This window comes from Molossus molossus, unplaced genomic scaffold (assembly GCF_014108415.1).
Source record: "Molossus molossus isolate mMolMol1 unplaced genomic scaffold, mMolMol1.p scaffold_m16_p_19, whole genome shotgun sequence".
In the NCBI taxonomy this organism is placed as follows: Eukaryota; Metazoa; Chordata; class Mammalia; order Chiroptera; family Molossidae; genus Molossus; species Molossus molossus.
In genome coordinates, this window is record NW_023425354.1 from 54,325,886 (window position 1) to 54,346,030 (window position 20,145).

At 53.6% G+C, this 20,145-nt stretch overlaps 1 pseudogene; it reads right to left on the minus strand.

Moving 5' to 3' along the window:
- Positions 1-11,909: 11,909 nt before the first annotated feature.
- LOC118634903 lies at positions 11,910-19,418 on the minus strand (annotated as a pseudogene).
- Positions 19,419-20,145: the final 727 nt, after the last annotated feature.

Consider the following 20,145-nt stretch of genomic DNA (forward strand, 5'->3'; position numbering starts at 1 on the left):
CCCTATTGCTTTTTTCCTCAGGTAGATGAACAAGTGGCCTCCGCCCCCCCCCCCCCACACACACACACACACCCACCTGCCAGCCGGGCGCACAGAGCAAGCACTCATACTCTGATCCCTGCAGTTCGTGGCCTTAGGCCCCTCGAGGACCTTGTCAGGGGACATCACGCTGTAGCACCCCCTTCCCTGCGAATGAGCCAGGCCCCAGTTCCGGCTTTCTCTACCCCATGCACACTCTCGGCCACATACCGCATATTCCCTCAGACGATCATAGAATACCAAGGATGGGCTTTGCATGCCATTCGGAGGAAGAATTCCAAACGGTTGCCTAGGGAATCTCGGGCTGGACTGCCAGCCCCTGTCCACCCCCACTACATGTCAGCACTTCAGAAACTCCAAGGAATCAAAGGAATCTTTATAGCTCGGTCTAAAATACAGGAGGTGTGTGAAGCATTGCTTCCTGGAAGGGCAGTGCCGGAAACCCCTCCGGCTCGCTTTGGGCTGTTTCCTCAGCCCGCGTGCCCATCAGCTCCCGTGCCGCACAGGTGCTCAGGCCCGTATGGGGAGGGAAATCAGGAAAAGGTGAGCTGGGCCACCAGCCCACATGGCTCATGTCCCTCTAGTGAGAAACACATTTCCATCCTGGCCTCCTCTGAATTCAGAAATTAGCCTCCACACATCCGGCAGCCTTAAGAGCCAGAGCCCAAGGTGGACTCCTGGCGGGGCAGCTTCCGGTTCGGGAGCTGTGTGTTCCCCTTAGCCAGCGTGACCTCATCACCTGCGGGTCCATCAGCCCGTCACGTTCACCCCTTGTCCACCGTCCAGTTCCATTTGCCTGAAGGTCTTGAAGCTTAACAGGGTGTTTTAATTACGCAGTCTCCAGGGCAAGGCTGCCTCCTGTAGGAATTCATTTGGAAAGTTTGAACGACATTTACACGGTTGTTGCAATATGCCTGTTCCCTCAAAAATTTTCTAAAGCGATTGCAGATAGCATCTGATCCTGTTTCTACTTATCTGAAATGTTAGCTCCCGGCTGTGTCCAGGTTACTCACCGCGGGGAACATGGCCCCAGAATGTCAGGAAGGGCATCTACAACTTGTCGCAGCCCTGAAACTTGTAACAACGCTTCAGTCTCTTTCTCTGCTGCAGTAAATGAGTACATAAGAACAGGGGTGTGTGCTGAGATTTTATTTAATCATCTTGTACTGAGTTGGGGTGGTTCCGGGTAACACTGATAGCATGTGACTCACTGTCACGGGCTAGCAGAGGACTGGGAGGCAGGCTCGTGGACAGTTCCCTGCAGGTGGTCGGGGTGAGCGCCCTGGCTGTTTGATACCTGTGCACCCAGAACAGGAAGGAACACCTGCCCCCACCCTCCCTTCGCTCACAATTGTCCAGTCCGCCCTTGTCCTTCAAAACCATCGCTGAAGAAACCTTCCCTGGGGACTCTGACCTGTCCTTCTGCTCAGATGATACCAGTGGCCTGCCGTCCACCCAACACCAGAAGACCGGGCTTCTCAGTACTCAGACCCGACGGACTCTTCAGTTTCCTCTCCTCATCACCGACTCCTCACTGCTTCTCACACCTCTGAAGGCACCCTGTGCTCTGTGTTCCGGGTGGAATGTGGAAGTCACACTCCCGTGGCCCCAGCAGCCCGGCCAGCACAGTCACCTGGATGGAAGTCCTGGGTCCTCATTTCCACACCTGCCCACAGGCTCTGGCTTTGCCCGCCTTTCCATAGGGCCTGCACGCCCATGGGGCGAAGCGCATGTCCCAGAGAATCTTCGGGAGATAATGCCTACTTCAGCTGTCTCGAGGAGTCACTAGGCACATGTATATACAGTAAGGCCTTAGGAAGACGCAAAGTCAAAAATCTGAAATCTGAGTTTCCTTACCTTGGAGTTTCCCAAACCTATTAGCCAGAACCCTTTGCCTCCCAGCCCTCACGTGGAATCAGTGGTCGGGTGTGCAGTCTGGGAAGTGTGGGCCTCAGGCCTTCAGGCCTCGCTGTGAGTGTAGGACGAGGCCTGGCGGCCCTGACTCGGTAGGGGCCACGCCTACAGAACGGGGCTTGAGATTAGAAACAGGAATTCACTCGGAATTTGGTTATTCTAAATAAACCAAGTAATTAAAAGGATGTACTGATTTCTTAATCAGCTTTTTTATAAACATGCTTTTTAACATTGTGTTTCTCTGGCACTGGAAATACAGTACCAACTCCCTACACGTGTAGTAAAACTGCTGTGTCAGTTAAGGATGAAACCAAATTTTACCGCAGGGTCTGCTTCTGATGGAAGGTGTCACTGCCTGGTCCCAGGATCATCTGTTTTCCAGATGTAAAAACGGGGTCTGCCTTGCCCAGTGGGAACACCTTCCTCATGGCATTTCAAATGTGCTTTGTGTAACCTGCTCCCTAATGCTGGGGGAGAAAAGTGAAATTATTGGCAACTGCTTTGCTCTGAGTATGTATAGCAGTGGTTCTCAACCTTCCTAACACTGTGACCCTTTAACACAGGTCCTCATGTTGTGTGTGGGCAGACCCGCCTGGACACGGATAGAGCAGCAGTGTCTCGGTTCCTAAGGCCATCGGAAATATGTGTTTTCCGATGGTCTTAGGGACCCCTGTGAAAGGGTCATTCAACCCCCAAAGGGGTCGCGATCCACAGGTTGAGAACCGCTGATGTATAGGGCTGAATTCCCCTCCGATGGCCTGTTCTTTTACTGTCCGTCCTGCCCAACATGCTCACTTCCTGTTTGCTTTGCTACACAAAAAAGCCGGAACCCGGCACTTGTGTGCCCAATGGCAGTGCCAGTAACAGAGCAAAGCTTTTCCTGCCTGCTGCCTCTGGTGTCATAGGGGACAGTCCTCTGAGTTCAGCTGGAGCGAGGGTGTCCGTCCTCAGTCCACCTCCCCTCTTGACACTGAGTGGCAGCATGTGTGTAGCTGACTGCAGGAGGGACTTGGGGGAGAGAGGTCTCACACGACCCTTCTAATGACATGTTCACGTCCAAGAGCACACCTCATCTGATGAATGAAGGGCTGAGTCGGGATGTGGCCGTGGTTCTTTTCTGGAATCAGAGGCCAGTCAGTGATCACCCACAAAGTTCCTCACCCTGTCTAGTAGGACCAATGGTGCCAGCCAACCGGCAACCAAATAAAAAGCAAGTGGAAACAGGGCCAGCCGTCGGCTTGGACATGTGGCATGCTACCTTCGGTCTTGACCCATCAGCTGTCAAACCTTCAAACTAAGCTTCTATCTACTAATCTGCCTAGACTAGAAGTTTAGGAACCATATACATGCTACTTTGTTGGAAACCCAAACAGAATTGACCTCGAGCTGGACAGTTACAGTTTCCAGCATCTTTTGGCCCGTTTCCTAAACAAGTATAATATGTGGAGATGTTCTGGGTCGAAGAACCTCTGACGCTTCCTCCCTCAGGTTCTGTCATGCACGTCACAGACCATCTGAGAGGCCAGCCACCTGACAGCGACCACCCGAGCTTGCATTCCGCTTGGCCCAGCTGGGTCCCGCTCACTCTGCAATCCATCACTGAGACCACCAGGGTTAGCCCTCTGACCCCTGCTCACCTCGTCCACTGCACCAGCCTGGTTTAACCATCCATCTCCCATATGCCTACAAGTCTCCCAATTTATCTTTCTCCCGCTTTGCCCCCCCGTGTGTTTTTCACACAGCAGCCAGTCTGATCCCACTAGGGTGCCAGGCAGACCTGACATTTCCCTGTTCACCCCCAAGGGCTTCCTGTCATACTGCAAACACCATGCAAGTCCTGACCATGCCTGCGAGGCCTCCTGCAACCTGGCCCTGCACCCCGTGCCCACCACCACATCCTGCCCACCGGCTCGCTTTTCCTCCAGCACTGGAAGACACCCCACCTGGAGTGTCACCGCAGCTCCTGCTGCCTGGGGCCCTCTCCTGACTTTACTGAAGCGACACAGACCTTCTATGTCTGTCCATACATTTATCTCATTATCTATTTATTATCCGTCTCTCCCATAGAATACGCGTCACCTTTGCATCACCTGATCCCCATCATCAAAGTAATGGTTGGCACAGAGTAGGTGCCCCCGGGGTCGCATGAGGCCCTGTGGTCAGAGGGACGGGGTCTGCTAGCCCACAATCAAGAATGAACCCATTTGGAAAGATGTTTGTTTATAATGTGGTTACATGAGAGAAAACACCTGCCTTTCAACCACTGTCATCAACCAGCAGTCACTGCCCCGGGGCAGCACCAACCCACAGGCACCTCCAGGCCACCAGCCCGAAGCTTCGACCTGTTTCTGGAATTTGCCTTCTCTGTCTTCACACCACCACCCACCCAACCCGGTCCAGCTGGTTCGCCTGCCTTGTCGCCCCAAGTGTGCAGCCTGCTTCCCTGATATGCGCCCTTCCCTGCTCCACCCACCCCGCCCTTGACCACAGCTCCCTGAGCGCCTGCAAGGCTCCAGGACAGAGGCGCTCGAGTGGCCGCGTGGGTGCGGGGCAGTGGCGGAGGAAGGGGTGTCTGTAGGGGACTGGCCAGGGGTGGGGCTGGGGAGCTGGAGGAGCTGCGGTCACAGACCAGCGCGAGGGTGGGGAGGTCGACCCCCTGGGACAAGATCCAGGCTAGATGTGGCGCTCGCCTATTTTGTGAAGAAAAAGGCCAGAATTGAGTCCAGCTGAGTTACTGTTATTTCTTCCTGATTTTACTCCGTCTTTGTTTTCCCATGTGTCCTGAATGTTCACCTTTTTCTCCATCTCCTGGCGCACTACTCAGGGGAGCCCTGGTCAGGCTGGCTTCTGGTCGGTCCCTCTCTCTCTCTCTCTCCCCCCCCCCTCCGTCTCTCCCCCCTCCCCCAACCCCCCCCTTTTCAAATACATCAGCAGGCCCTGGCCGGGTTGGCTCAGCGGTTAGAGCGTCGGCCTGAGGTCCAGAGAGACCCAAGTTCGGTTCCCGCTCAGGGCATGTACCTCGGTTGCAGTTTGTCCCCGGTCCTGGTTGGTCGTGCGGGTGGCAGCCACTCGATGTGTCCCTTTCACATCCATGTTTCTCTCTCTCTCTCTTCCTCCCACTCCATCTGAACAAAAAATGGGGGGAAAATGTCCTTGGGTGAGGATAAAAACAAAACAAAACAAAACCCAAATACATCAGCAGGAAGCTGGCGGTGAGCCCATCTCCGTCCCTAGTCATCCTCCACTACGTCATGGTCTCCACGCATCGCCGCCGGCTGAGCCCAGTGTTCCCTCCGGGGTGAGCGCCCCCCAGTGAGTGGAACCCCAGCCGGGTTCACCAGGCAGGGGCCCGCCTCGGAAGGGAACCGAGGAGGCCCTCGTGCAGACGAGGTGGGGAAGGCCGCGGGCCGGGAGGGGCGAAGATGGCGGCCCAGGGTCTTGGTAAAGCCCGTCTGTCCTCCGCCCGGCAGCCAGAGGGCGCTGCAGGCTGGGGCGCTTCCTGACCCTGCCCTTGGCCAACAGCTCCGGTCACTAAAGCGGAGCAGGAGCAGAGCCCCAGACGTGCAGGGGCGGGGGTACACGGGGAAACTTCAGAGGAGGCAAACCCCTCCCTACCCCAAACCTCCGTGGAAGGAGGGCAAGGTGGCCCATCAGCAGGGAGAGCATCCCCAGGCCCAGCCCTCCCGCCTCCACCAGCCAACCAGCAGGAAGCCCAGCGAAGCCAGCCGGTGAGAGCAGAGACACCTTCCCTCTGGGGTGTGGGTAACCCAGCAGCGCCTTACCCTCTCCCCTGCTGAGCAGATAGTGACCCCAGGGTGCTTTGTGCTCAGCCCTGTGCCTGACAGAGAAGACCCCAGGCAGCGCCCTGAGCCAGGAGCCCACTCGGAGATGTGCTGGGGACAGTGGCGCAAGCAGGCTGGGAGCAGAAGAGGCCCTGTCCCTTGCCCCACTGCCGGACCCTGGCTGCCTGTGCTCCGCCTCGCGGTGCCTTCTCAGCATCAGCTTCCCCGTGGTCCTGCTGCCTGTGTCTCTGAGCTGGCTCTTTGGCGGGGGCCGCATCCCCATCGCAAGGCTGTTCTGGCTGCAGGCCCTCCCTCCCTCAGGAGACCGGAGCCACGCAGCATCCAGCCCGGCCTGCAACTCCCTGCCGCACACGCACCCCTGTTCTTTACGGAGCATCTAGTGCCTGCATCACGGAACCGAGTTTTTGTGTTCGGTATAGACGGTTGGTCATCAGGCCAAACATGAGGGGATGGAATCGAGGGGAGAAGGCGTTGCAGACAGAGGGACCAGGTGGGCAGAGGTCGGCGTGAAGTTGCGTGGAGTGTCTGTAAACAGTTCTTCGTGGCTCGAGTACAGGAGCAAGGGGGGGAGCAGAGGACGAGGCTGAAGGGAGAAGCTGGGGAGTAGATATGGCCGACTTCATGTACCCTAATAAGTAGTCTGTCTTTACCCTCAGGGAGTGGGGAGCACTGGAGGATCCAACAGGAAGGTAGAGTGGCAAGGTTTGTGCTTTAGAAAGAAAATTCAGGCATCAGGTGGAAGGCAGGGCTGGAGAACTGGAGAGACCAGAGGAGTGCTGGAGGGTCTGCGTCTGGGCGGAGGAGGGAGAGGGCGCGAAGGGGGCAGAGGGAACCTACAGGCCTGGGCAGGGGCACTGCCAGGAAGACGATCCTGGGAGCTTCCAGGGTCTGCGCTTAGAGACAAGGTGGTACGTTCACTGAGATAACTTCTCTTCCTTCCGTCCTGCCCGCTTCTCTTCCTTTGCCTGTGGTCACTGATGGCCTCGATCGCTGGCCGCACCCCCTGCCGCAGACCTCGGCTGCCTCAGCCTGTCGCCCAGCCCTCATGCATACAGAACCCTGCCTCCCGCAGAATGTGCTCCCCACTGCTTGGCCAGGCCTAGCTGCAGTCACGTGACACGGTGCCCTGCGCTCTAGAACCAGCTTGCTCAAAACAACGCGCATTGCCTTTGAGTTGACAGTATGGCTGCAGGCCCCCCTCCTTCTAGTGCCTCTGCCCAAAAGGCTCAGAGCAGGATTTTATTCTCACCCCTCCCATGCGGCCCCCCACTGACCCGAGTCTCTCCATTCTGAGTAATTGCCTATTCAACGAGAGACTCTGAATTCACTTTCCATATAAGAATGGGATTGTTTACCCTAAAACCAACCCAAATGGTGGCTCACATTCATTCCAGTCCCTCGGGGTGCCACTTGCACTCATTCACCTCTAAAATATAGATGATCTACCCAGAACTGGACTAGGAAAGAAAGTAACAGATGATCTCATAGCACAGTGTGTCCTCATTAGTTAACCAGCAACCAACCCTCCTGGATCAGTTGGGACTCATAATTGCAAGGGACATAAATCTCAGTGGAAACTGGCGTAATCGAGAGAAGAAATCTACTGGTTCATGTAGCTGAAAGGCACTAAGCACGCGGGCTGCAGGCATGGCTCGAATCAGGAGCCAGGCTGTTCTCTCCACTTGTTGTTGGCACCATTTTGGCTGGCCCTCTCCCCATATGATGTACATACCCCCTTAAACAATGATGTATTTTTTATTCACAAATATTTATTGACTACTGACTACTCTGCCAGATGCAGGGGATGCAGGTGTGAACAAAACTCGAGCATCTAAATATCTCTAGAAGAAAATGTCAAAATCCAGGCAACTTTGGGTGCTTCTGAAGTGGGGACTCAGGGGACTGGGAGATAGTGTCTTCTTCCAACCTAGTGAGAAAGGAAGTCTTGGAGTTGAGACGCTGGCCCTGAGTGTCCCGAGAGGGTGTGCACACGTTTCTGAGCAGCCCAGCCTGCCCCAGCCGATGAGAGCCCGCGTGCAGGGGCCAGGCAGCCCCTCCCATGAAGAAGGTTTGGGAAATTGGTCGGAAGTGGGTGGGAGAAGGGGAAACACCGTCCAGTTTGGTCCTCAGAGAGGCTTTGAGTTTGGGGCTCTGGAGAAGTGGGTCCGCAGCTGGAGCCCCTGGAAAGAACCCAAGGCTTTGGGAAGGGTCCCTGCAAAGGGAGAGCCCAACTGCTATGCAGACCCACAGACCCTCCCGCCCATAACCCAGATGCAAGCCAGAGGTTTGGGCCCTGACAACGCTGTCCTGACCATATGACCCCTGTGGTCCCCGACTCACTGTAAGAAAAGACCCCATTTATCTACAAGCCAGGTAAAGGTCAGTTTATCACAAGGCCATTCATAAGATGAAAAGCCAGGGCATTTCACCTCTGCTCTTTCTGGGAATCAGCCATAGCCCCTGGGACTTCTTTCCGAGCTGGCACCTGTTCAGGGGAGACAGGGCCACCCCCAAGCTAGTCAGTCCGCATGGAAAGCATTGGAACCAGCACCCTTAACCTGCAGCAGGCTTCTTCTCCAAATAACATGTTTCTTGGAAGACACTTGCATTTCTTAGGAGTCATGTAGGGAATGCGCTTCTGGATCGAAGAGCCAGAAATGAGCCAGCAAAGTCCATTGTTCACAGGGCCCTGGACCCTGGCTTCCTGTGGGCAGCGGAGGGCGAGGCTTCCCCACTCCTGACTCAGTGCTGCCTGGGTGTCAGCCCGCGGGGACCCCCGGTGCCCAGACACTTAGGGAAAGAGGAAACCGTCCCCACCAGCAGTGCCCGCCCCCAGGCAGTGGTCCTCTCCCTCAGAATTGTCCCTGCTCCCTCACCTAGAAAGGACACTTGGCATTCGCTGCGAGGTATTTTAATGCTAATCTGTTTAGTCCCAAAGAGGAGCCCAAACAGATGTGGGCCATTTGGCGGGGATGTAGTTCATTTGTTAGCAAGTGCAAAAGGCTCGTTGGCAGGATATTAAATATTACCTTGGCTATTCACAAACACTTCATATTTCAAGAAAGGAAGGGAGGCAGCGGCTGCATCCTATAAATCAGCCTTTCAAAGAGGCAGAGAGAGGCAAACATGTGATAGATCCATGTCATTGTGCTCAGAGATCAGAGGCCCTAACATATGTATCTGTGCATCCTGCGTTCCAGCAGACAGCTCTGACAAACAGAGGCCTGGGACAGCCCGCGAAGGCGGGAGTTAGCCGGCTCCAGGCCGTGATGAGTTGGGTTTCGGGGGAGGTGGAGGGCCAGAGGTGGGAAGGGGCTCCATCCACTCAGCTGATTGTGATCATGATGCCATTTGGTCCCTGCGCCTGCTCCTAGATGAAACCCACTTAGAGACACGTCTGATTAGTGATCAGACCCCAACATCAAAAAGAGCACAGCAGGAGGCCAGGGTGGCCAGTCTGGGCGGGTCCCAAGCCAGCCCAGCGCTCTCCGGGTCTCCTGCTGCCCCTCCCACAGAGGGCCCCAGTTCCTCTTCCTGTTTCTCCGCCTCGTCCACAGCCCCATCTCTTTCCTTGCCCTTCTATTCACGTTGCCGTCTCCCAGCCTCTGTTTCATGGGTCAGTCATTCTCATAAATTGGGACACCTGTGTCACTTGAAAGGCCCTGAGAGCCCCATCGTCCAGTAGCTCCAGGGGCTAACGTGTCCACCATCACGGTCAGCACTGGAGCGTGGACCTGGTCCCCAGGTGGCCTCCAGTGGAGGGCGCACCTGTTGCTTGCGCAGAAAAGTGCCTGCAGCTTCAGCGGAGGGAGCCCGCGCTGAGCGGAGGTTCAGTGGTCTCTTCAGCCAGGAAGGTGGGAAACACTAACTTCAAATCAGAGCAGACCCCGCACAGCGGGAGGTGCTGGGTGCAGGCCGGGCCTCCGGTTTCAAATCCAGGGCATGCTGCCCCCTCCTTGCCCGGTGCATACCCTGCCCTGCCCCTCCCACTTCTCAGGCTCCCTTGGCCAAAACCTGCACCTGACCAGCCACCGGGGAGCCACCGTCACGGCAGCTCCCAATCAAGGGCCTCAGTGCCCCCGGGTCCGTCCCTCCCGTCTTAGCCACGGATTTCCACACATTCTGACTCCTCGAGGCCCATACTCCTCCTCTGCCCTCTCAGCGGGTGGCCCTGCTGTCCTGAGAAGGGGACGCGGTCAACAGGGAATTCCAGACCTCGCACCCAGTTCCCTGCCAGCCACCGTCCTTCCCAGGGGTCCGCTCGCCTGTCCCCGCGGGCTGTCCCCGCTCAGACCTCACGCCAGGCCCTCGACATGTGCCTTTAATCCCTCTCCGCTCATCTGCTGAGACGTCGCTCTAGAAACTTCTCTGTCTTTCCTACAACACTGACTTCTTATTTTCTGAATAAGAAACTGAATCTTTTCCACTAATATACAAAAATGCTGTTTCCCATTTAAAAAGAAAAGAGACAAACTTCAAACCCTTGACTCCGCCTCCTCGGCTGGCTGCCACCCGTGTTCGTTCCCCGCGGGAAGTCGGCCCACGTTCCTGCGCCCGGCGCTGCGCCTCCCCGCTCGCCCCCCGCACCTGGGCTTCCCCGCTGCCACGGGGCGCTTGTCCGGGTCACTGGTGGCTCCCACTTTGCTAAACCCAGGGACAGTTCTCCGTTCCCACCTTACTTGGCTTCCCAGCGGCGTGCGACCAGCTGTGTGCTTCCTGCCCCCAGGTCGCGTCCCCAGGCTCCAGGACACCACGCCCCGGTTCTCTCGCTGCTTCACCTTGCTCACTGTCAGTCTGTTTTGCCGGTTCTTTCTCTCCCCCCTCAGTCTCTAAGTGTGGGAGGTCCGCAGAGCTCAGTCCTGATCCTCCTCGGCCTCTGCTCAGCCCCATGGTGATGCCTCCGGCCCGCCCTGCAGGTGCCATCAACGTGCGGGCGATTCCAAGCAGGTCTCTCCAGCTGAGGCTGCGCTCGCTAATCCGGACGCGTCTCTCCAGCCCTGCCACTTGCGGTCACCCAGACAGCGCCCCGGTTCGGCTCCTGATCTGCCCCCCCACCTTCTCTGCCCAGAGCCTTCCACAGCTCGGCTGATGGCAACTTCATGTTTTCATTCGCTCAGCCAACATCTTTGTCCCTTCCCCTTTCTCCTCTACCCCATGTCCAGTTTTTCAGAAAATCCTGCTGACTCTTCTTTCAGAATGTATCTAGATCTGACGGCTGCCATCACCTCTCATCTGGCTGGTCTGGTCGTTCTCTTTACTTCCAACCCTGCTCCCCACAGTCTACCAGCACCCGCGGAGGGGGCGTTTGAAATCACAAGTCCGATCACGCGGCCCTTCGGCTGTGCCCTCAGTGGTTCCTCGGCTTACTCCGAGCGAAAGGCCTACAAAGCCCTAATGGCTAACACCCCGTTACCCATCTGCGCCCCCACCCCCATCCCACTGTCTGCACTTTACCACTCCCGGGCCTTGCTCTTCCTCACCCTTGGGCCTGGCTCTTTGCTAGACTGTCTCTCTACCTGACCTTCCTTCCTCAGACTCACCTCCATGGCCGTCCCTGAGTTCTGCAGTCGGCCTGCCTCCCATCTCACCCCCATGACCCCCGTAGCTTGGTCCACTTTTCCCGGTAACACTCACAGCAACACTCACAGCCTGCCGTATAATTTCTCCATGTCATTTCTGTAATTTGTAACACTTTCTAGCATTACTTATTTTTAATTCATTTATGTTAGTATGTTTGTGGTTGTCTGCCTCCCTCACCCCCTCCTTCCCTCACTGGACTGTCAGTGCATCAGGGCATGTGTCTCTGTCCATTTGGATCAGTTTTGTGTGTGTGTGTGTGTGTGTGTGTGTGTGTGGTATGTGCCCCTAGTGGGAACCGAACCCGGGACTCTCTGGTCCACAGGCTGACGCTCAACTGCTGAGCCAAACTGGCCAGGGCCGTTTGGATCAGTTTTTATGCCAAGTTCCTAAACCAATGTTGGGCCAGTGGTAGTCTGGGGGCCCTACAACGGTTGGTGCTCAATATGGCATTGCGTGAATTTTGTGAAGAGGGTGGGGAATCTTCTGACTAGAAAATATTCTCCTGCTTTGTCAGTCTGTTGCCACCGGACACAGTACCTCACGCTTGTGTTTTGAAGCCACAGGCACAGGTCCTCACACCGCCGCGGGCAGGAGTCCAGGCGGTGCGGCTGCCACTTCACGGGGCTTCCTCTTCCAAATGACTTCCCTGCAGCATTTGACCCCAGTAGAACCCTCAAATCTGGAGTCAGTCTCTCAAACCCTGAACCTGCTTTACCAACTAAGTTCCCATAACATTCTAAATCCTTTGTTATCATTTCGACAATCTTCACAGCATCTTCACCCGGCGTAGATTCCAGCTCAAGAAACCAGTTTCCTTGCTCATAGGAAACGACTCCCCGCCATTGAAGTTTCATCATGAGCTTCAGCATTTCAGCCCCATCTTCAGGCTCCACTTCCGGTTCTAGTTCTCTCGCTGTTTCCATCATGTCTGTAGTCACCCCACTGAAGTCTTGAACCCCTCCAAGTCACTCATGAGGGTTGGAATCAAACTCCAGTTAATGTTGATCATTTTGACCTCTTCCCATGCATCACGAATGCTTTTGTTTTTGTTTTTTTAAATCCTCACCTGAGGATACTTTTCCATTTATCTTCAGACAGAGTAGGGGGAGGAGAGAAACATCGATTGATTGCTTTCCCCATGACCCAACGAGGGCTGGGGACCGAAACACAACCGAGGCACATGCCCTTGACTGGAATCGAACCTGTGATTCTTTGATCCACAGGCCGACGCTCTAACCACTGAACCAAACCAGCCAGGACCCAAATGTTTTTAATGGCAAGAATGGTGAGTCCTTGCCAAAGGTTTTCAGTTCACTTTGTCCAGATCCATCAGGGGAATCACTGTCTATGGCAGCTAGAGCCTTACAAAATGTGTTTCTTAAATAATAAGGCTTGAAAGCCAAAATCACTCCTTGATCTATGGGCTGGGTGTTGTGTTAGCAGTCATGAAAACAACACTAATCTCATTGTATATCATGAGAGCTCTTGGGTGGCCAGGTACATTGTCAGTGAGCAGTAATATTTTGGAAAGAACCTTTTTTTCCGAGCAGTTGATGTCAACAGTGGATTTAAAATATTCAGTAAACTGCCCAGCCAGTGTGACTCAGTGGATTGAGCATCATCCCATGGACTGAAAGTTCCCAGTTTGATTCCTGGTCATGGCACATGCCTGGGTTTTAGGCTTCACCCCAGTAGGGGGCATGCAGGAGTTAGCCAATCAATGTTTCTCTCACCTCAATGTTTCTATCTCTCCCTTCCTCTCTCTCTTAAAAAATAAATAAATAAATAAATAAGTGTGTGTGTGTGTGTGTGTGTGTGTGTACACACACATATCTCCAGACTCTGTTGGTCCATTTACAGACAGAGTAGATGTAACATAATTTTTAAGGGCTCCAGGAGTTTGGAATGGACAATGAGCATTGGCTCCACCTTAAAGCCGCCAGTTGCATTAGCCCCTAACAAGAGAGTCAGCCTGTCCTTTGAAGCTTTGAAGCCAGACACTGACTTCTCCTCTCTAGCTATGAAAGTCCTAGATAGCATCTTCTTCCAATATAAGGCTGTTTTGTGTACACTAAGAATCAGGTGTTTAGTGTAGCCACCGTCATCAATGATCTTAGCTAGATCTTCGGATAACTTGCCGCGTTGTCTACATCAGCACTGGCATTCTTACGTTATGGAGACGGTTTCTTTCCTTAAACCTCATGAACCAACCTCTGCCAGCTCCCAACTTTCCTTCTGCAGCGTCTTCACCTTTTCCAGCCTTCACAGAACTGAAGAGAGTTAGAACCTTGCCCTGGGTTAGGCTTTGGCTTAAGGGAATGTTGCGGCTGGTTTGCTTTTCCCTCCAGACCACCCAAACTTTCTCCACGTCAGCAACAAGCTGTTTTGCTTTCTTATCATTCATGTGTCCACTAGAGTAGTACTTTTAATTTCCTTCAAGAACTTTTCCTTTGCCTTCACAGCGTGGCTGACTGTGTGGCACAAGAGGCCCAGCTTTCGGCCTATCTCGGCTTTCGACATGGCTTCCTCATAAAGCTAAACGTTTCTAGCTTGTAACTTAAGGTGAGAGAGGTGTGGCTCTTCCTTTCACTTACACTTTCAAGGCCAGTGCAGGGTTATTCATTGGCTTAATTCCAATATTGCCATGTCTCCGAGAATAAGGACCCAAGAAGAAGGAGAGCGATGGGGAGCGTCCAGTGAGTGGAGCAGTCCGAACACAGCCAGCCATTGATTAAGTTCTCTGTCTTATATGGGAGTGGTTTGTGGCACCCCAAGATCATTACAATGGTAACATCAAAGATCACCAGTCACAGATCACCATAACAAATACAACAATAATAATAAAACTAGAAATACTGTGAGAATTACCAAAATGTGACACAAAGACACAAAGTGAGCAGACGCTGTTGAAAAAATGTCGATAGACTCACTCGATGCAGGGTTGGCACAAACCTTCAGTTTGTGAAAAATGCAGCATCTGTGAAGCACAGTAAACGAAGCTCAGTGAAGGAGGCATGCCTGTGTTCAGGGTTAGAGCTGGGTTAGTCAGTGACTGGTAACACTGAAGAATTAATACAGGATGCCCGGCTGTACCAAAATGGGCTTGCTTCTTCTTTAGGGCTATTGTTTTACACTTGTGCTTGCATTTTTTTTTTTTTTAACTTACCACAAATGTCAAAACTTTTAGCTTCCAAAGTATCTTGCTACATTATTTCCTTAATACACTTTCAGTGCCCCTGAAGAAGGCAATACACACCTGGAATGAAATATTACAAATGACAATCCCTAAAATGTGGAATCATCTCAAAGTGAGCAGGGGTCCTTCCACCTCTGGTTGGGACACTGGAAGTTTTTGTTACATTATAGTGCAGGGGTTAGTTAAATGCCACCTTTAGTATCTTGGAATTCAGCCCATAGGATTATAGAAACTAAGAGTTTTGGGCTACTTTCCAGAGACTTGCTGGGCAGATAAAAACATATGTACATCTGATACAAAATCTAAAGTTCCTTTTAACTCTGATATTCTCAAATATTCTACTTATGTCCATCCTGAGGAATTCTCTAATACATCACCATCAAGAGAAATGCCTATTTACCCCCACCTTGTGAATTACTCTAAGCTAGTTCTTTATTCATAACCAAATATTGATCCAATTCCACTGTGACTCAAACTTATGAATTGTCTCGGACAAGATTCAACAATAACCTGGTTGTTGGCCATAACCCTGACTCTACTACTAACATACTAGGGAGGGCAACTTGGGCTTGCCAAGAGTCCTATGTACCTTCCACAGAATGGGCTCGGTGGTCCCCTGGGGACACCCTACACCCATTCTGCCCCAAGTGACCAGGCTTCTCACCCAGCCAGGTAACCCTCTTGCCCTGGGCTGTGGTACCTGTCGCTGTTGGACGCCTGTCACTGCCACAAAAATTAAAACTAGGATGCGGGGATTTACTGTTATTTGAAATAATAAATTGCCTAGTACTTACAACAATTTGAGGAGGGCTTTCAATCATTAGCAGCCAGAAACATCCTAACTGACATGAAGGGGAAGTGCATGGCGCTTCCCTGTCTCCCTGCGGTGCGCGTCATTCCACCCTGGGTGTCTGCCTCCCTGCGGTGCGCGTCATTCCACCCTGGTGTCTCCCTGCGGTGCGCGTCATTCCACGGCAGTGCCCTGGGTGTCGCCCTGCGGTGCGCATTAGAGGAAGTGGGCCCCGGGGAGCTGAGGTGTCATCAGCCTGAGTCTGAAGCCTGAGGAGCAGGAGAGCAGATCAGGCCGATGACACCCTCAGCTCTCCGGGTCCTTAGCTGGCCGACTGCAGGTCTTAGACTTCTTCTTCTCCGTAACTTTGGGGCCAGTTCTTTATACTCCATCATCCATCCATCAATCCTATTGGTTCTGTCTCTCTGGAGAACCCAGACTAACACAGATAGGTTTGGACAGAACAAATGGGTAAGGGGGAAGCCCATGCCTTCCTCCGACCCGAACTTTGTCTCCCTTATTTATTTAGACTCCCTGACATACAGGAGGCTGCCTGTGAATTCGCCTTTGCCACTACACGGAGACCCGAGTGGTTAAGTGCCAGTGAAATGAGTGGGGCATGTAGACGTGAGGCCTCCAAGAATTTTAATAAAGTTGGGGATGACTTGGTAATTTCTGGGTTTGCTTTTCAGGGGTACCTCATATCTTTTTTTTTTTAAAGATTTTAAAAAATGTTTTTATTTCTTTTTCTTAGAGGGAGGGGAAGAGGGAGGGGGAGAGAGAGAGAGAAACATTGATTGGCTGCCTTGTAAATGAATCCCAACCGGGCATCAAGCCTGCCACCGGAGCATGTGCTCTGACTGGGAGTGGAACACGTGACCTTTCGGTGCACGGGGTGACGCTCGACCAACTGAGTACACTGACCAGGGCTCATACCTTTCTTTAAAAAATATTATTTTATTGATTTTTTTTGAGAGAAAGGAAGGGAGAGGGAGAGAGAAATATCAATGTGAGAGAGAGACGTTGATCAGCTGCCTCCTGCACGCCCCCTACTGGGAATCAAGCCCGAAACCCCAGGCATGTGCCCTGACCAGGAATCGAAACGGGACCTCTCAGTTTATGGGATGATGCTCAGTCCACACTGGCTGGGCCAGGGCTCATATCTTTATATCACACCTTCATGTAACCAGAATTGCCTGGGCAGAAGTGCCTAAACTGGAAACAAGTAAATATATTTATATGTAAATTTTATAGATTCCTTTCAAAGCACTGTCTTTACCTGTGGATTATAGGCAGCTAGCATTATATTTTAAAAGAAGGTTTCTCATAAAACCTGACGTGGTTTCCTATGTCTAGAGCAGGAAGATTAATGTCTTTTGAGACCCCCATAAGATACAAAGCCCTTGCCACCTAACAAATGAATACTGTATATTCCTGTACGACTTTGCAAACCATGTCAGAGGGTCCATGGATTCCCTAAGACATCAGGCTGTGGGGAGAAATCAGGCTGTGAGGGGCTTTCTTTTTAAATATTTGTTTCTTTATTGATTTTAGAGGAAAGGAAGGGAGAGGGAGAGAGAGATGAAAACATCGATGAGAAAGAACATCGACTGGCCACCTCCTGCATGCCCCTCCTTGGGGATCGGGCCCACAACCTGGAATCAAACTGGTGACCTTTTGGTGCATGGACTGATGCTCAACCAGTGAGCCACGTCGGCCGGGCACTGTGAGGGGCTTTCTTTTTTTTTTATCCTCACCCGAGGACATTTTTTCATTTTTTGTCCAGATAGAGTGGGGGGAAGAGAGAGAGAGAGAAACATCAATGTGAAGGGGACACATCGAGTGGCTGCCACCTGCACGACCCAACCAGGGCCGGGGACAAACTGCAACCGAGGTACATGCCCTTAGCGGGAACCGAACCCGGGTCTCTCTGGACCGCAGGCCGACGCTCTAACCACTGAGACAAACCAGCCAGGGCTGAGGGCCTTTCTTAACTGATTCTTGCCCTAGTCTAGTCAAGTATTTTAGTTCCCCCAACACATGTTTGAGCTCAAGCAAACGGCTCCAGAAGTTTCCAGGAGCCCTTAGTGGTCCAGTCCCCAGATCTGAATCCGCCTTCTAGTCTGCGCCCCGCTGTGTGACTGCGTGTTCCCCCCTCTGCCCGTCCAGCCTGCCTCCCGTCTGCAATGATCCGACACCCGGCCGTTTCGGTAGAAAGGGGAGGCACTGAAGGAAATAACTCGTATCCTTTGCTCTTTACTGTGCTGCCTTGCTGAACTTGTAGTCTGACTAAGGAGTTTACTGAACTGCCCAATTGTTGTGGCTGTGTGTAGACACACCCCGCAGCTGTGAAGTAGAACAAGGCTGAAAAGGAATCAGACGGCTTGGAGGGGAGGGTGGCGGCCTGTGTGCGGGTTCGCGTCCGCCCGGGCTTCCTTGTCTGCGTTACCCACTCGATCCAGCACCTGGTCCTCTGTTTCCTCTAGGAGCTCGGTGCGTGACTCACACCCCCCACCGCACACACACTCTGTTTCTATCTGCACACAACAATGCCTCCTAAGCAGGCCCTGAACCTTCCACTCACCCTGTCTCCTCCTACAGTCTTTATGGGGCGTTCAGTCCATCGTGTCTCTGTCCTGGATTTCAAGGTCAAGCATGTGCACCTCGTGGTCCTCACACAGGGCGGGCATAGCACGGCGATGGAATCGAATCCTCACCTCTCCACTGTCCTTGTCTCTGCACACACCCCGAATTCCCCTGGCTTCTCCTCCCGGCGGGTACCTCGTCCGCCTGCTTCCCCCTCCCCCACATGTACTAGTGACCCAGGGCTGCTGTGACACATTACCACAAACTGGGGCCTAAAACGACCCAGATTTGCTCCCTCAAGTTCTGAAGGCCGGAAGTCCGCAGCTGGCATGGGTCACGGGGCTGAAATCAAGGCGTCAGCAGGAAAGTGGTCCCTGGGGAGGTCCTGCTGCCTTGGCTGCTCCATTCCTTGGTTTGCGGCCTATGGCCCTGTCACCAGGAACTCGGCCTGCTTTGTCGCATTGCCTTCTCCCGTGTGTGTGTGTGTGTGTGTGTGTGCGTGCGCGTGGATTCCCTCTCTGCCTCTCTCACCTAAGGACACGAATCCTTGGTTAGAACCCACCCGGATAACCCAGGGTAATCGCCCATCTCAAAATCCTTAATCTAATCACATCTTCTGCTGTATAAGGGACTATGCAGTGGCTGGGGTTAGGGCCTGATATCTTGGGTGACACTGTCCAGCCTACCACAGCATGGGCGGCACCGCTTATTCCTGGTGACCCACCAACCCGGTCAGTGACCCTACCGATGACCGCAGCTGACTGGCTGGGAGTGGAGAACATCTCCAGGCTGCACAGAGCCATCTGCTCGGGCACCAGGGCTCGGAGTCAAGTTCCTGGGAAGGAGCGTCCATCAGCGGTAGGACCGCGCATTCACGGAGCGTACAGAGGTCGGGAGGCAGCGTGCCAGGGTGGCCAGCCATATCCCGCTGGCGGGGGCAAGCTAACGGGAGGTAGCAGGTGGCGCAGGGGCTGAGCTGACAGGAGAGGACACAGGAGGAAATGCCGGGGCAGCTCAGACACCATGGCCGCCGGTCAGCCTCTGGGAGGGGCAAGGCCTCTGTTCTAGTTCCTCTGCGATCAGCCCGCTTTCCTTTCTTACCCCTGCACATCCTTATATAGAAAAAATCCCACCATGTGTAAAGCCAAAGTTAGCTGCTGTTCTTGGCAATCATTAGACCCCTCAACTCGGACACTCTGCCCCTCTTCCTCAGGCCTTGGGGGGCCCCTGGTGCTGCCAGGGCTAATCTCTCACCCTAACCTCTCTCGACTCCCCCGAGCTTGTCACCCTAACTTTGACATCTCTGGTGGCCTCTACCCAGCACAGGCACAGAGACACCCTCTCCCGGCCTCTTCCCGGCCTGGACAGCAGGGTCCTTCTCCACCCTCTCCACACCCAGGTCAGTCCCTCTCACCAGTGTCCCCTTATTATCACCCCCAATGCAAGACACTCACCTGTTCAGTTCTTGCCACATCATCACTGCTGACAGCCCCTTTGCACCAGGGCTCATCCCCACCTCTTAGCTCATTTCAACCCTGTATTTATCCATTTATCCTTCTTTTTCTCTTTACATCCCCTGCCGTAATCCTCATTGACAACAACATCCATTTTTAATGAACCAGTAACTCCCTTTGATCTCCCGGCTCTCAGCCTCCCGGCCTCACTTGATTCCAAGCTCCACTCCCATCTGCCACCCAGGCAGGGCTGCACCCTGGGAGCACTGTTCCCCCATCCCCGTCTGCAAGAGGAGCTGGACTGTGCACACTTTGCTCACCTCCAAGCTCCTCGGCTGCCCTCCTTCCCTTCTCCGTGGACAGCATCGGTTTCCTGGGCCTGCCGCAACAGGTCGCCACAAGTCCGGACTCGGTGGCTTCAAGCAGCCGGGGTTCTCGCGCAGGGCAGAGGGCAGACGTGGGAGAGAAGGTGCGGGCACGGCCTCGGGCGAGAACCTGTCCTGGGCTCGCGGCCACATCACCTCAATCTCTGTCTTCGAATGGCTTCTCCTCTGAGTCTCCTTCCCTTCTATCATAAGGACACTTGTCACGGGACTTACGGCCCACCCTAATGCAGGGATGATCTCATCTCAAGATCCTTAACTTAATTACACCTGCAAAGACCCTTCCTGCAAATACAGTTATCTTCACGGTTCCAGGTGGACCTCTCTTTTGGGAGACCGCCATTCACACCACTGCAGCTGTCCAGTTACAAATTTGGAAAACACCCCTCACTGTAGGGCC